A 7,929-nucleotide genomic window follows, 5' to 3' on the forward strand; every position below is an offset into this window, starting at 1 on the left:
TGCATTTCTCATATATACAGTTAAGGCCAGAAATATTTGGACAGTGACACAAGTTTTGTTATTTTAGCTGTTTACTAAAACATGTTCAGAAATACAATTATATATATAATATGGGCTGAAAGTGCACACTCCCAGCTGCAATATGAGAGTTTCCACATCCAAATCGGAGAAAGGGTTTAGGAATCATAGCTCTGTAATGCATAGCCTCCTCTTTTTCAAGGGACCAAAAGTAATTGGACAATGGACTCTAAGGGCTGCAATTAACTATGAAGGCGTCTCCCTCGTAAACCTGTAATCAATGAAGTAGTTAAAAGGTCTGGGGTTGATTCCAGGTGTGTGGTTTTGCATTTGGAAGCTGTTGCTGTGACCAGACAACATGCGGTCAAAGGAACTCTCAATTGAGGTGAAGCAGAACATCCTGAGGCTGAAAAAAAAAGAAAAAAATCCATCAGAGAGATATCAGACATGCTTGGAGTAGCAAAATCAACAGTCGGGTACATTCTAAGAAAAAAGGAATTGACTGGTGAGCTTGGGAACTCAAAAAGGCCTGGGCGTCCACGGATGACAACAGTGGTGGATGATCGCCGCATACTTTCTTTGGTCAAGAAGAACCCGTTCACAACATCAACTGAAGTCCAGAACACTCTCAGTGAAGTAGGTGTATCTGTCTCTAAGTCAACAGTAAAGAGAAGACTCCATGAAAGTAAATACAAAGGGTTCACATCTAGATGCAAACCATTCATCAATTCCAAAAATAGACAGGCCAGAGTTAAATTTGCTGAAAAACACCTCAAGAAGCCAGCTCAGTTCTGGAAAAGTATTCTATGGACAGATGAGACAAAGATCAACCTGTACCAGAATGATGGGAAGAAAAAAGTTTGGAGAAGAAAGGGAACGGCACATGATCCAAGGCACACCACATCCTCTGTAAAACATGGTGGAGGCAACGTGATGGCATGGGCATGCATGGCTTTCAATGGCACTGGGTCACTTGTGTTTATTGATGACATAACAGCAGACAAGAGTAGCCGGATGAATTCTGAAGTGTACCGGGATATACTTTCAGCCCAGATTCAGCCAAATGCTGCCAAGTTGATCGGACGGCGCTTCATAGTACAGATGGACAATGACCCCAAGCATACAGCCAAAGCTACCCAGGAGTTCATGAGTGCAAAAAAGTGGAACATTCTGCAATGGCCAAGTCAATTACCAGATCTTAACCCAATTGAGCATGCATTTCACTTGCTCAAATCCAGACTTAAGGCGGAAAGACCCACAAACAAGCAAGACCTGAAGGCTGCGGCTGTAAAGGCCTGGCAAAGCATTAAGAAGGAGGAAACCCAGCGTTTGGTGATGTCCATGGGTTCCAGACTTAAGGCAGTGATTGCCTCCAAAGGATTCGCAACAAAATATTGAAAATAAAAATATTTTGTTTGGGTTATGTTTATTTGTCCAATTACTTTTGAGCTCCTAAAATGTGGAGTGTTTGTAAAGAAATGTGTACAATTCCTACATTTTCTATCAGATATTTTTGTTCAACCCTTCAAATTAAATGTTACAATCTGCACTTGAATTCTGTTGTAGAGGTTTCATTTCAAAACCAATGTGGTGGCATGCAGAGCCCAACTCGCGAAAATTGTGTCACTGTCCAAATATTTCTGGCCCTAACTGTATGTGAGTTTCGAAAATGCAGTTTTTTTTGTGTTTTTTTTTGCAATGGGTGGATAGGAATCTCATTCATTTTGCTGGTATTGTGAAATACTGTATATTTTTCCACAATGTGAGCCTTCAGCCTTAACGCTCGTTGCAGAAAAGCTGGGGTTTTTGCAGATTTTCTGCAGTGTTTTGAGCAAAAACCAGGAGTGGCTTAACCAGGAGTATAAAGTATTAAGGAAATGTTTATGTGTTTCCCTTTGCTAAATCCAAACCTGGCTTTGTTTCAAAAACACAGCACATTCTGCAATTAAAAGAGCAGCTTTTCAGCAACCAGGGGCCTTAACTTAAGAAGGTGTTTGATAATTTCAGATAAATCAAGAAATATAAGATTTGATTTCCAATTATACATTCCTATCATACTTTCTATCCAAAGGAGCTACTTATAAAATTAATGTGCTCTGAAAGTCTCAGCATTCGTGTAATTATGCCTAATATAAATTGTGCATAAATTTTTGTTAATGCTTCTAACTTCTTACACTTGAGATTTGCCATAAACTCGTAGCATATCATTTGATCAATTTACTTACCATAAGACTTTTCAGGTTTCATAGATTCCGTATTTCTTTTTCTGAGTACAATTTTGCAGTGTCTCTTTAACCCTTTAACAGGAGAGTAAGCCACTGCCAAAATACTGTTATCAAGAAAGATTAGGGAATGGTAAATCCAGAGTAGTCCAAGTGAAAAACAAATAGACAGCAGTAGTCAGGAGAAAGATGACATCCTGTAGATGGCCTGGATTAGTATGCTATACTAAACCAGCAGTGTATGCAGATTAAAGTTGAAAGCAGTAAGAGCAGGGTTGCACCTAGTCTTTCTGATATCTGAGGCCAAAAGTCAAAAAACCCCTCCCCCCTCCATGAATATCATTTAGCAACTCATGGTGAACCAGCAGGTTGGTGACGTATGCCATATATTCTATACACATCTACATTACAGTTGGCTTAATATGTTGCTCTTTGAACTTAATTACGCTAGTTATGACGCTCAAAATCCCTATAAAGGTAGACATAGCTTATAAGGGCAGTACTTCCAATACAGGGTGGCATTTTTAATGTAGATGTACATATCAAACAAAGTGCACTTATATTTGGCACTTAGACTGGACATAAAACAAGCAAGCAATAAAAGAGCTCATAGTAAAATTAGAAAAAAAAAACAACAAGCTACTACGCATGGTATCATAGAGCTGCACTATAACTTACTGCATTAGCAATTGTTTTCATTCAGAACTCCCTTCCAGCTATACCACCTGTGCAAGCTATCTACCCTGTTTCCCCGAAAATAAGACAGTTTCTTATAATTAATTATCTAACGAAATATATGACCTTTCTTATTTTCAGGGGATGTCTTATGCAGCGGCTGGAGCGGGGAACAATCGGCAGTCATGCTGATGCTTCCTTAGCGGACAAATTGACAAATTGAGGCTTCTTTCTTGCATGATATAGCTTAAACTTCCATTTCAAAATCTTGCACGGACATTAGCAGCGGACACTAGCTGTGTCCATGACATTTTTCATTAATTTAAATGGCGATCGGATGCGTTCTTTTACACTCCGTGCCTGTCCTTAAGAGTCCATTCCTAAAGATGTCCGACTTTTCAAGCAGACAGCAAAACCCGACATGTAGGTAGGTTTTTTCTGTCCGCTTGAAAAGTCGGACATCTTCACTTGCGGACAGGGAAGGACAGGCACGGAGTGAAAAAGAACGTACCCGATGCCCATTGAGATGAATGACAGGTGTCACGGACACAGCTAGTGTCCGCTCCTAATGTCAGTGACAGATTTTGAGCGGACACTAGGAGCGGACACTACATGTCGGACACCGACGATAGTGTGAACGCTCCCTATCTTAGAACTTCTTATATGTGTTCTCTGTTTTGTTGTGATTAAAATTTGGTTAGATGAGATTTTGCATTCTTAATTTGTTTACGTTTGTCAATTGGGTTTGTATACTTGTATACATAATTATATACATACAGTTCTAGGTATGCTGTGAGGGTGTGAACCTACAGGGCGCTGTAGAGCGACCAAAAACAAGGTTAAAAAGGAATCTGACCACACTCATACCTGAGAAAGGGGCTCAACTCCAGAGGGAGTGAACACAGCAGGAGAGTGCTGCTAGTGACCTGCAGGAGCAGGTGGACTGAACCAGTTGGAGACAGACAGGAGGTCTGTCCAAAGAAGACTGGATTCCAGAAGGGACTTTGAGCCAGACTGGAGAGAAGAAACCTCAGAGTAGCTTACCCCAATAGGTTAATTAGGGTTCAAGAAGTGAGGTAGTGCCCTGTGTGTGGGATAGGCTGTTTCTTATTTTTGTTCTATAATAAGCTGAATAAAGCCACTTATTTTGGATTGTATTACCTGATCTGCTGTTTATTTGGCACCCAGCGCCACCAACACCTCTGTCCAGGAAAACCGCTAACCACAATATATTCCAAAATACCCATGCAAACATCCATTTCCCAAATATACACACACACACACATTTACCTATTTTCCTCAGCTTATCTCTATTACGCAGATAACCTGGCTATGTAATGGGGACCATTACCTCCCTGTCCATTCTAAGCACAGATGCTTCTAAGGGGAGTGGGTTATCTATATTTCTGAGATTCTATCTATCTATCTATCTATCTATCTATCTATCTATCTATCTATCTATATAAAGTTAATAGCCAACAGGCACTATATTGGTGGTGGTGGTGATGGTCAGGAGTGAAACGTCCATCCATATAGACGAGTCAAGGTTAACCTGTAATAACCCTTTGGATGCCCTCTGTCCAACTAATGCTTGGTTCACACACAGTATGCCATCTGTCCTTTAGAATTCAGTTTGAGACTAAAAAAGAACTGATGCACATACTGATTGTATACTGACACCTTTTTATGCTGATAGCAAATGCTCTCCCCTAGAGGACAGTAACAGAGTAGAGATAAGGCATTTATTATATGAGATAAGGACATTTATTATATGTCCTTATCTCTACTCTGTTTACAATTGCTACTTTTAATCCCCTTATCTGTCCTCTAGGGGACAGACAGCGTTTGCTATAAAAGCATAAAAAGGTGTCAGTATACATTCAGTATGTGTATCAGTCCCTTTTTAGTCTCAAACTGAATTCAAATGGACGGATGGCATACTGATGTGTGAACCAAGCCTAAACCTGCTCTCTGTGGACAAGTCCATACAGCTGCCCATTAGTGCAGAGACCTCAGGGAGCTGCTTTTAATTGCACTTCCACCCATACCAATGGGGTACGACAGACTGAAATTCAACTGGCCTCATGATATTTGCGAACATGTGTTTCTCAAAATCTCCTTCATCTCTAGTTTGGTCACATGGTTTCCAGCCCCATTTATTGTTTACATACAGGTATATAATCACAGAAATGTTTTTGACCATGATGAAGATAAAGTATAAAGAAAGACGGAGTCACATTCTTGCAGAAACCATGCAGTGACCTCACAGGCCATCAATCCCACTCAAAACTTCCTATTCAGAGGCATTGGTATATCTCAAACGTTTCGCTTCCTTCTTTCATTAGTCTGAAATCAATTTAATTTATGCTCCATCTTAATCTGGAAATGTTCTCATGCATCATTTACACTTCCTTGCACTTTCTTTCACATATAAGAAGGAAATAATGGGAAAAGTATAAGGCAGCTATAACTTGTTCATGATAAAATATGATAAAGCCTAGTACATAGCATTTGGACTATAATGCTCCAGGTAATGAGATAAAATATTTAAGCTGATAACATTACCAAAAGCGGATAAAAAAAAAAAGCTTTAAAAGCTGATAAATCTTCTTTGTTATTCTCTGTCAAGTTGATGAGTATCCAGTAATAAAATGAAAGATATCGTAGTAAGACAGAACTGCGTTTTAGAAATGAGGCTAGAGGCTGAGAATGACCTTGGTTTTTACTATTTCTAGTGAATTTATAAAACATAATTGTCTTGCATTCATTGTACTCATATTTCAAATATCTTGAAATATATTCATGGTCTGTTAAAGGTTTCCTCATATGTCAAAGTAATCAAAATGCTCCGGGTAATATAATCTTATTGCAAATATACACAAGAAAAATATCAATCCAATAGCTGTATGCCCTACAAAAACCAAAGTGCATAACGTTAACTATATATATATATATATATATATATATATATATATATATATATATATATATATATAATTTATTTATATAAAAATATATTAAATATTTATATGAGTTTGTTTGCAATAAAAGCAAAAAATAAAAATAAATTGTCTGGTTGGATAATTGTCAAAATATACACTTACCAACAAGAAACACACACTTGCTCTAATTGGACTCTTGTTCAAGTCCTTGGTCCTTACTATCACTTTTGGTGTAGTACGGCTGTTTTCATGAGAATATTTTCAGTTGAAAATCTGTTAAGCTATAATATTCAGTATGGCATTTGGTATATTGGACAACAGCCATAGCCATGGTTCTTTGCATTATTTTTGAAGGCTTCCTAAAGGTCTGATAATGCATTATAATAAGCTCTCCTCGTGTATATAACTGTCTCATCACTCAAGAAAACACCTATTGGAATTCACAACACATCACTGGAAATTGGTATAATCAGTGCGATTGACATTGGTATGTCTGCTCAAGCTGCAATGATCTTCAAATAATTTATCAAGGGGAAATGCATATTCTAAAAAGAAAAGGAATCACCGCTAAGCGTAAAACATCCCTGAGGATTAAAATATTTTGAATTTTATCAGTTTGTGTTAGTTAATGGACACATGATGGATTCATAATCAACGACCCTTATTATTGGCTATTAATATTGTTTACCATATATTATTTGGGATATATATATATATATATATATATATATATATATATATATATATAACAAAAATAGAGAAGACTGCACATCCCAGTGTGAACAGGTGCTGACTGTGAGGCAATATGTAAAAATACCAAAAATTGCAAGGCACTCCGCACACATTGGTGTATATATATATATATATATATATATATATATATAAAGGTTTATGTATGTGCTCTTTATGCTCTTTTTGATGGGCTTCTATTTGATAATATTTATACACTGTACTTATATGATTTGCTATTGGCCTTTTAGGGGACAATGCATATAGCATCATATATATTTCTTTTATTGCTGTTGCTCATTTAGGGAAGTTACTATTGGTACCTATGTATTCCTATTTGGTTCTTTAGGATCAATGACTAAAATCATCCGCGTTCGCCTTGTACTCAATATGTCATGTAGTAACAGCTCTTTATTAGTAAGGACTCTCATATATGCATGTGGATATCGGGGGTATTCATTGCACATGCGCATTTGTTGTACAGACTTGCGATACTTCCATGCTCTTGCACATGCACATACTTTGTAGATACTTGTATACTTGTATGTGTTGCTTTTGGGCATCTTCTGGGTAGTGGGTGCGTTGTGCTCTTCACATGTTTGCTCTCCAGGTAATTACACATCTGGAAAACATAAATAGAAAAAACAGGAAATTATAGAGCCTAAATGGCAGCAAGATCCGTAATAAATAAACATAAAAATAAAATAAAAATAAACGTTGTGGATGGTTAAGATAAATTGGTTCAGTTTTTTGCTCCAAGGACATGAGCAATGGCATAAAACGGCTACGCGTTTCGACACCAGGCAGGTGTCTTCTTCAGGCCAATAGATAAATAGATAGGCAAAATGGTGGTAGTGATCATAGTAAAAAGTCACATGATAGACATAAAATATCAGGGGGTATAGGTATAGGGGGTATGCTTGTCTCAGCAAGCTAGCAGGAGGTGTCCAGCAATAGCTTTAGAACCAAAGCAGGATGGTGTTTGGGTAACAGCTGCAATTGGCCTGGTGGGCTCCTGACTGGAATATATTATTTTCACCAGAAAAGGTGCCAGGTCATCATTATTATATTTCTCTCATAATTAGGGAGCGTTCACACTACCGTTGGTGTCCGACAGGTAGTGTCCGCTCCTAGTGTCCGCTCAAAATCTGTCACGGACATTAGGAGCGGACACTAGCTGTGTCCGTGACACCTGTCATTCATTTCAATGGGCATCGGGTGCGTTCTTTTGCACTCCGTGCCCGTCCTTCCCTGTCCGCAAGTGAAGATGTCCAACTTCTCAAGCGGACAGAAAAACCCTACATGCAGGGTTCCATTGAAATGAATGACAGGTGTCACGGACA

The sequence above is a fragment of the Leptodactylus fuscus genome, chromosome 3 (assembly GCF_031893055.1).
Source record: "Leptodactylus fuscus isolate aLepFus1 chromosome 3, aLepFus1.hap2, whole genome shotgun sequence".
In the NCBI taxonomy this organism is placed as follows: domain Eukaryota; kingdom Metazoa; phylum Chordata; class Amphibia; order Anura; family Leptodactylidae; genus Leptodactylus; species Leptodactylus fuscus.